The following is a 10041-nucleotide window of genomic DNA, read 5'->3' as shown; positions in this document are numbered from 1 at the left end:
ACACAGGCAATAATATTTCTGATTTGGATATTTAACCTTTATTCCAGTAATTTCTCTTCTGGATGAAATGAAGCCTAGAGCTAAAGCAATCTAATTGAGAACAAGGTTTGTCACCTAAGTTCCGTGATTATGCAAGCATCTTCACATAATAAATCTGGCAATACTTTCCCTTAAATCAATATTTCCAGAACAAAAAGGTCTGTGGTTTATGGTAGACCTTCAATTCCTAATTTATTGATCATAGCCGTTCTCAAGTCCCGAGTTCCCTTAGAACAACAGAAAGTAAAGCTGAGAACCACCATTTTTTCAGTAAAAAACAGTGAATTTATTCAAACCTAAGCTATATCTAACCCCAGCCACAGGGCCCCCAGCTGAAGGTATGCCGTATCAGCTCCTAAGAACAAAAGCATCTCTATTTTAAAAAAAGGAACTTTAAAAATAATCCTTTTCCCACCCCTCAAAATATTTGATTTGCATGCTTCATCAGAGTAGAAATGGGCTTTGAAATCAGTTTTCCATATAGTTGACAAAGGTTGTGTCTTAAATGACTTTCCTTGCAGAATGGTATTTAATGTTCCCATGAACAGCATGAAGAGAAGGGAATACAAAGTACCAAATCAGGGAAGAGATAGTTAAGTAAATAGGGAATTTAAGACAAGGAACCATTAAGCACACGCCTATTAGTTCAGGAGTGAGTCCTTTTCAAGGACAAGGGAAAAACAAAATGTACAATGCAGCTCCGTGGCAGTAGGTTTAACATTTTAATAGCTGGCACACTGCCTGTATCTGATGCACTTGTTCAAATAGGCAGATGCTGGATTGGATAAATGGAAGGGCATGTAAGGACAGGGAGTCTAGCTCCTTGCTGCATTTATTATCACAATAACTCACCGACTACAGAATGTGGGAAGAAAGTTCCCTGGATGTTAAGAGAGGCTTTACACTGACAACCTGAGGTGGAGGCTGGTGCTGTGATTAATGGACACTAGAGTCGCAGAACAACTGAAATTATTCCAAGTCCAACTCAACCACTGCTTGCAACACTTACTGGTAGAAAAGTCTCTTTCCCCCTACTATCAATTCAAATGTAACTCATGTGATTTATATTCTCCCACAGGTAATTCTATACCACCAAATTCTTTATTAACAGGTGTTTTTATTCTGCACATTTTTGTTTTTATACAAAAGCCAAATACCTTTTTTTTTTTTTGACTGGTTATGATGGATGGCATGGCTCACTAGAGACACCAGATCATCATATTGCCCTATAGCATCCAGCTGGTAAAGTCTGATAATCAGTAAACTGATGACGAGACAGCTCACAATTTTAGAGCAGAAAGGTGTCAGGTTTATCGCCTTTTTTATTGTATTTTTGTGCTGACATTAAATTTTCTCTTACCCAAGCCACCAGGGATATGATTTTACTTTAAAAAATGGAAGAGTCTATTTCTTTGGACATGATCCTTCACACAATTTTTGAGTGGATTTGAAAAGAAAAGCTAATTTTTAACCAGTGTGCATTCTTCTAGTCTTTGATGGTATCCCACACATTTTATGCGCCTAGGATGTTCTTGTTGCTAAAAAATGTCACGAGATAAAAGCGCTGCCCCGTGAATCACCTGGTTCCTAAGGAACGGGGTGGATGGCAGCCGCGGATGGGGGCGACACCCGCCGCACAGGTACGCCAAGCAGCTCCCCGGGAAGCACATCCTCCTCGATCCGTCGCTGCCATGGCCGACGTCACAGGTGTCCGTGAGTCAGCACTGCAGTCCGTCCTGCCTAACGCAGAGGCTGAGCCAAAAACTCCCGCTAGAAAACAGCGCAGCGGCCGCGATGCGCGCAGGGATGCTCCCGCCGGCTGGCGACGCGAATTACAAAGGGAAGAAAATGTTGATTGGATTGGCTCGTGCAGCCCTGGATTTCCGTGGGGTTTGTTTTGTTTTGTTTTGTTTTTTTTTTTTTTCCTCGTTGAGTAATGACTGCTCTCTGCTACTTGATAGCCAAGGCTGGCAGCGCTATGGCAACCGGGCTGCGCGAAGGGCGGAGGGGAAAAGTCGCTTAGCAACTGGAAGCTTTAGGCAGGCAAGGCTGGTTTAAAGCACAGTAGTTTAAAAAAAAAAAAAAGCAAGAAAAAATCCTCTCCTCAAAACAAACACGCAGTTGCTACTAGAGATGACTAAAATACAGATCTGAGGAGTTAAGAATTTAGAAGAAAATAAAAGAAAAAAGTGCATGACAATGCCAATAAAAAAGGAGATAACAGCTTGGAGGGTGGTGGTGGTGGGGGGAAGTAGAGATATTTCACACTGATCATCCTAGATACAGGCTTCATCAATGCAAACAACAGCCCTAAACCAGCACAAGCTATTCCCTGTCAGATGTTTATACTCTTCTGCAAAGCAGAACTCCACAGGCATCAGCTCCCTGGCCCCCCAGGCTTTGGCAGAGCATGCAGAGGGGCTGGGTGCATGCCTAAGCCTGTGTATTGCCCCCGGGCACGGCTCCCCTGCACTCCTGGCACACCCAGCCCACTGCCAGTGGGGCCACCACTACCTGGGGAGGTGGAGGGAGCAGCAGCCTGTCTAGTCTTACCCTTTCTGGTTGTTATTTATAGGCTTCCCCTGGCATGATAAGGACTCTATGGTCAAGAAAAAAAAAAGTAATATGAAAGGTTATCCAATGCACCAATTCAGATTTTTAGTAATAATTTTTCTGAGATGTTTTTCCAGTGCTCCAGGCACCCTGGCACTTCATTAATAATGCAGTAAAATCCCAGCAACATTACATTAATCACCCCGGTGGGAACCCAGCCAGTCGGGCACCTCTTTTTCAGCCCTCCATCCTCAGCCTTCTCTAAGCACTGTCTCAAACAGAAGTCTTTCACTGCATGCTTGGAAAGCTGCCCAATTTGAGCTATTTTGGACTAACAAAGGGACAATTTCATCCAAAGACACAGAAACCCCACAGAGCCACTGCCCTCCCCTTCTCCAGTGCAATGGGGGTTGGGTGTTTCTGCTGACCATCGGCCAGGCAGGAAAACATAAAAGGAGAGACTGCATTGGTCTGACCTCCCCCTTTAAAGTCTACCTGGAGGCCAATGGGAAGCTAACTCACATCTGCAGGTATGCAGAGCCACAGACTCCTCAAGGAATGCAGGGTCCAGCAGCTGAGCTGCAAAATTTGGTGTTGTTTTGTAAAAGCAGAGAAATCAGTTTACCACTGGAAAAACCTGATCAGGCAAAAAAACAAAATAGATGCCGCGAATGTGTCAGTGCGGCCAAATATCAGCGTAGTCAAGCCACGGGCAGGTTGGCAGGCAGATCTGGAGGGCTGAGGTGTTTTCCCAGCCAAGTCACCCAACCAGCAGCCAGCACGAGGACCCTGCCTGAGCTTCTGGCCACTCCTGAGCCCTGGCCTGTCCCTGCAGCCTGTCCACTGCTGGCTGCCCATCTGCTCCCTGGACCCTGCAGCTGCTGATGGCCAGCAGCTCTCTGGCTGCAGCCCGGCCACCTCCCGGCCTCCAGGGCTCCTGACCAGTGTTTTTAGGGGTTACAATGCCACAGCATTTCTGTGTTCACGTTCACGGGCTGCATTGTCTCCCCAGCAGATAATGCTGACTAAATTGATACTTTACAAAGGCACAAAGGAGTCAGCTTGTGACTGATACACAATACTGGTTAACAAGACACATACAATGGTGGTATTAGTGGGAGGAAAGAAAAGCTCAACCTTCTGTCAGTCATAGGTTCATTAGAAAGTAAAGAGTTGTTAGCATGCAGAAAAGCTCTTTACATGCATGAAAATGGTACCAGTTTTGAAAAAGGGAAGTAAAGGAAAAATTAATCTTGCTTTAATGCTGGTGGAGGAACTAACTTAAACTGTCTTCCTTCAAGAAGCAGGGAATTTTCTTAAAAGAATTCTTGATTCTTTTAAGAATTAATAAATTAACCTTTGTTAATAGAATTCTGAAATGTGTACACTAAAATAACAAGATCAATTGTAGGAAATGGATTTGTAAAGAATTTTAAATATCTAATAGAAAGCTCACACAGTCTTGTACATCTGTATAGGAAAATCAACAATCAATGAAAATCCCTTTTTTTTCCCTTTTCTTGTGTACACTTTGTCCAGAGATGGATACTGCCAACCTGAAGTTTCCTGACGAATGTCATAGATTATTGTAACACTAATGACCACCAAAAGCTCCTAGATGTACAAGAAATAGATAATGTGAAAAGTACATTATCTTTTCAATTTGTTTCTTCTAATGTTCTTTTTTTAAAGGTCAGGGAGTTCTTGCAGCCAGGGGATATGAGAAGAAAGTATATAAAATGCTTTAAATCCTCCAGTTACACACAGAAAAAAGAGGCTGCAAAATTTTCATTAAAAAAAAATAAATTTAGTGAATCGTGGGTTTGAAAGTCCAAGAGACATACCAGCATGCCCTAGCAGCTAGATGTTGATTTCATTTTTTTTCTTTCCAACAGCTCTGTGCTCATCAGATGAGCTGTCAGAGTCTCCAGCCCAGCCTGGGAATCCTGCTCCTTTATTGCTGCACAAGTTGTACAAACCTTATTGCAATCCTGTTTTTCTTAGAGGAGGAATGGCAAAATGTAATCTACCTCCTCTCATGATCTTACAAACCAAATAGACATTGATTTTAACCCTGGCCTGTGGAAGAAGGTACCACACTCAGCACAGGACAGAAAAATCCTGATACAACAGTGAATATGTAGATTCACTCATCTCTCAGCACTCTCACTTAGCCTTCCAATTGAAAAAAGTCCCAAAAGCAGAAAAGTCCCAATATTAAAACGTGTAAGACACTTTGATATTGTGAAGTGCACAGGCACTTTCATTTACTGGGCTGCTGGCTGCCAGTGGCACCAATGAGATACTGGATTCAGCTACATAAGCTGCAGGTGTTAGGTTTGCCTGGCTTTGCCAGAAACAGCAGCAAATAATATATGTGTTGGCAAGCGCAGGCAAAACAATATTTTTTTTAAATGGTAACTTTTGCCTAAAGATAGTGATATGATCTAATTTTAGCATAATGCTTACAATTTGTTTGCAGTATCAATATTCTCAATTATATAAGCCCTTAGAGGACAAATGAAAACAAAAATAGAATAGTAAGTATGATATGTGCCATTGAAGATTGTTGTAATAGATGCAAAACAAGCTATACTTGCTCAGGCCACCTGTTTTCTTTGTTAAATTTTGAGTATATCATCTCTAAAGTTTAATGGTCTTCAATAGAAGTTTCTTGCACTACAACAAGTCTGACCCTTTTCTCCTTCTGTATGCAGGGACACTGTTATTATGGTTATCATGGCTGGGAAAGCCTGTGAAGAATAATGTATTGCCCTAGTACCATCTAGTGGAGGGAATGCTGGAGAGAGATTTAAATGGAAGAAGAAATAATGGCAATTATTTGAGGTGGGAGCTGAGCTCATCAGGGCTGTGACAGTTCGTGGGGTAAAGAAAATGAGAAATAGTTGTCTTCAAACTGTGCAGAGACTATTTCAAGGCTCTCTCTTCCCAGCTCCCATAGAGATTAGTAAATTATCTAGGACTGAAACACCTTTAAATAATATAGACCATCAAGCTTAAGAATATTTTGAAATTATATCCTGTTTTTCTGAAGAAATGTAAAGGCAAACAACATGTTGGTGATACCACCTGCTTCTTATTTGACAGGAACCATCTGGACAGCAAACACTCTAAAGCCAAGAAAGTCATTGCAGTCTGCAAGGCAGGAGAGAGAGCTGTAATTTAAATGCCTGAATGTCACCTGCAATGTGAAGGATTATATGTGGCCCAAGGGCATAAAATGGAAAGTGTGCCTGCAGCTGTAAGCCTTGTGTTAGAGGAAACAATGATTAAACATGTAATGTAGGGACTTGAATGGGCTCTTTCTCACCCTCTGTCTGGTTGCAGCGACCCCTAGACAACAGAAAAAGCCCTTCCAGAGATTAAACTAACTTAGAGGCAGCACAAGCAAAGCAAAAACAGTGAAGAGCCCAGAGGATGCACCTCATGACCTTATTCACAGCCGGGACAGCAGTGAAGTAAACAACCTACATCAGCTGACTTCTGGCTGCTGGCTGCTAATCTGACTCTGCTTTCCCTAATCTTCCTTCTCAGTGTCCCATCAGCCCTGTGTTTACCTTCTCCTCCTTTTTTCCTTCTACCCATCCATTTGGTTCGTAAAGATTAAATTAAAATTTAAAAAAGTAAACAAACAAACAAGAAAAACCAAACAGAAAGAGCCGTAGAAGAGTTAAGTCACACATCTCATTGCAGCAGGGCAGAGCTCTGCACAAGAAGGAATAAAATTCAATGGAAAGAACAGGTCAATAAGACAAGAACAGGGAAAATATTGAAAATGAAAGTGTATCATTTGCTCCTGGAAGGTGGAGCACTGAGCCACGCAGAATGAAAAAGGGATGAGTTCAGTGCTGCTGGACTAGCTGGCAACTCTCCCATCTTCAGACCGAGTGCTAATTTTTAAACTATGCAAAATGTCTCCTGGGGCCAGAGAGCATATCTGAAAATGAGACCCAGGGGATGGAGATTAGGCTTCAGTGGGGGGCACTGAGTTCAGGAGAAGTGCCTCAAGCTGGTCCTGAGGCAAACACCCCTTGATTTGTATTCCCTAAATTCCCTGAAGCAGCCCCATGGCACTGATCAAGAAAAGATTTATCAGTGACAAAAAGAGGAGGGAATTACTATCAGGAAGCAAGGTAATGTTGTTCATGTCATTCTTGGTCCATAGCTGTAGCATGCTTATGGTTAGCATGATAGGTCCAAGATATTTTGGAATCAAACTTGAGTACCTCATGCTTTCATCAGGAGACAGAGTAGAAGTTCTTTCCCATGTCATTCTCCCAAAGATTATCATGAGACATTATCTCCATAGCAGTGGCCCACACTCATGCCACTGAGACAGGCAGCCCTACCTGACACCTACAGCGATCCCTCAGAGCTGTAACTCGGCCTCCACCTCCTTCAGTACCAAGGAGGAGCCTTTGGCATCCAGCTCTGCACTGGAAGACACTGAGGGACCAGTCCAAACCAACATCCCCTGCACTCCTGCTTGTGCATGGAGATGCTAAAACCCCAGTGTGGTTATCTAAAAGGCTTGTTGCAAATCTCACACCGAAAATGTGGGACTTTGTGTAAGATCCTACTAGGTCCTGTCCAACTCAGAATATTCTATGATTCTATGATTTTATGATTATAGGACTCAGCTAGAATGGTTTCTCTGGTTTCTCTGCCAAACTTTAGCCTAGAGGAGCTGGCATGGCCATGACATCAATGCTACCAACTGCAGCCCTGCAATATCCCTGAGGCTTAGTCTGCCACGGAAAGAGAGGAGGGTGTTCAAGTCAGTGAAGGCAAAGGGAAGGGAGGTAAAAAGCAGGAAGAGCCCATCTGTCTCTGCCATGTGATGAGTCCCATGGTACTTCCCTGCTGTGTCTGTAGGCTGCCCTGCCAAGTAATGGAAAGCCTTATGCTATTTCCAGTGTCTTGCTGGGAAAAGGGGACGACATTCAAGATCAATAATAGAGCTTTGGCTAGGTTTGCTGAGGAACTTGCTGGCAATGTGCTGTGCTGTTCATTGGAATATCTGGGAATGCTACCAAAACCCCTTTGCTCCCTGGGAATTGCCTTTACTGGTCTGGAAATGGCTGCAGAATGTCCTGCACAAGTAGTTTACTTCCTTCTCCAACACAAGTGACTGCCTTTGGCAGGAGGGAATCATAATGTTCCTGCAGGATTCTGAAGTCCCAAGTAGCTCTGCCCAGTGTTGGTATAAAAGGTTTCTCCCCAGTCCTGGTGTTTTGCCTGCCTCAAAAAGGGAGCAGTGCTTTTTTTGTCAGCATGAAGAGTCTCCTCAATCAAACCTGTTTCTTCAGAATCCTGACCTACACATGCCAACCTCTAACCAGAAGAGCACCTGGAAGGCCAATGTTTGGCCACTTTTTTCAGGTTTTTGGACACCAAAACAGGCAGTAAATCTGGGGCTGAGCTGTGGAGGGTTGTAGACCTTTGTGAGCTGCACTGTGCTCGCAGCTGAATTCAATGGGGAATGGACTTGGCTGCTGAGCTCTCACCAGGGCCTGGGCTCACCTGTGCAAACTAACACACCCAGGGCAGTATGGGCACACTGCACAAAGTGTGGCTTCTTCCATCCTTCACAACCTCCCAACGCTATCCCAGCATGTTTTACAGCCCCACACATCCTGTACACATGTGCAGTTTCATGCTACAAAGCCACCACCCTGGCACGCTGCAACATGGGTTATAAATTACTTCAAGCATCTTGAACTGGTCAGAAACACATAAAAAGAAGCATTTTCCATTGGACCACGTTGGCACCACATGGGATGAGGTAAGTCACAGGGACAAGAGCTGTGCAGCATGGATCAGTCTGTGCTTACCCACTCAGCCTCAGCACTGAGGATTAACTCCTGGCTCTCTTCTATTTAGCAGGGTAGCCACAGGGTCTAAGTAACCTTCTTCAGTCCTATCACAGCTAGAGTTGTAATAACATAATCCTATTATTCTAAATATAGCTCAGGCTCCAGGGATCACTGTGAAATTCAGCCATCTTCCATAGGTATATTTCCAGACCATCTGAAGGAAAAGATGGCTGGGTTCAGCCCTTCTGAAGAATAATTTCAGGTTGGTTTAGATCAATACCATGCATCAACAAATACAGTCTATGCCAAAGAACACATTTATAGAGGTGTGGTCCTCATTTCTTCCATTATCTTTTATATTTTAGGAGATTGCATGTTGCTTTTTTTTTTCTTTTTTCTCTCAAAATTACAGTGTGGCATGCATATGGCTGGGGTACTGCATTTGGAATTACCAAAATGATAAAATTAATTTATTAGGCTTTTCAAGAACTCTTAATCTGAAATAATAAATGAAACATCATAGATTCAACAGTATGCTCTTTATATGTTAGCAGTTAGAGTGAAGTTAGTTCATAAAAGTAAGGGCAGAAGGACTTGGCCAAACACCTATTTACCTTAAGAAAGAGGTAAAATTTAGATTAATGCTGCTTGAAGATGTCAGATTGATATCATGAAATGTCCATAACCAATAGGAAAAACCTACTCAGTTAAATGGATGCCATCTGTGTATTCTGGCATTTGGTAACATAAACAGCTTTTGATACATTTGGACTCCAAAGCAAAACTCAATCTGATGAACCTTCCAGAAATCATAAAAGACTATGAATTCACAGTTTTCAGCAACTCACATTTAATGCTTGTAACTCAAACTTTGTTCCATGCCTTTATGACAGGAACAAGAAGTAAGACTATCTTTGCAGCAGCCAGCAAATGTCTTTGTTGTTGACAAGGATTAAGGAAAGAAACAGGAGAAGGTGGCTACAAGAGGCTCAGAGCCAGAATGCAGCCCAACAGGCAGCTCTGATATGGATCCAGCTTGCTATGGGCTGCCCTGGGTCTGGGTCATCTCTGTGGCTTGGGACTGGACAGTAGCATTGGGGCATAAAAAACCATTTCTTTCAACACAGTTGTTCGCATTTGGAGTGTAAACTTCAACTGACTTGAATCAGCCATGGATCAGATATGTATTGGTGTGATCTATGTTATGGCAACACTAGTTTACTTTATATGCCAGCTTAAATCTCTGTGCTTACCTCACTGAAGTAGGTGAAATTGATTTTTTAAAAGTCTTTTGTAGCTTTTTTTTTGCCGAATAGAGACATGGAAAAACTTTCTTAAGTCATATTCGTTTAGAAAAAAATAATGGTGGTGTATAATTTTCAGAAGGCAGATTCTGTTGGAAGGTGATACTCTTCAGAACTTTAGTTATTGCAAAATCATAGAATCCTAGAAATGCTATCCCAAACATTGCTGGAGTGCAATTGTTTTTCAGAGGAAGGCTGGTGATTATTTACACAAATCTAGCAACAATATGTAATAGTTTTATACTTGGCTGACAGCCAAGGGAATGCCACCAGTGTTTGAATTTACCTATTGCCTGTCTTAACCCACT

The 10041-nt window shown here is 42.6% G+C and overlaps 1 pseudogene; it reads left to right on the top strand.

Moving 5' to 3' along the window:
* The first annotated feature begins 1655 nt into the window (after positions 1-1655).
* Positions 1656-10041, top strand: part of LOC106631890 — a 32291-nt pseudogene continuing 23905 nt past the window's right edge.

Source organism: Geospiza fortis, unplaced genomic scaffold, assembly GCF_000277835.1.
Source record: "Geospiza fortis unplaced genomic scaffold, GeoFor_1.0 scaffold84, whole genome shotgun sequence".
Classification (NCBI taxonomy): domain Eukaryota; kingdom Metazoa; phylum Chordata; class Aves; order Passeriformes; family Thraupidae; genus Geospiza; species Geospiza fortis.
Note: the sequence above shows the minus strand (reverse complement) of the source record. Positions and strands in the feature narration are given on the sequence as shown.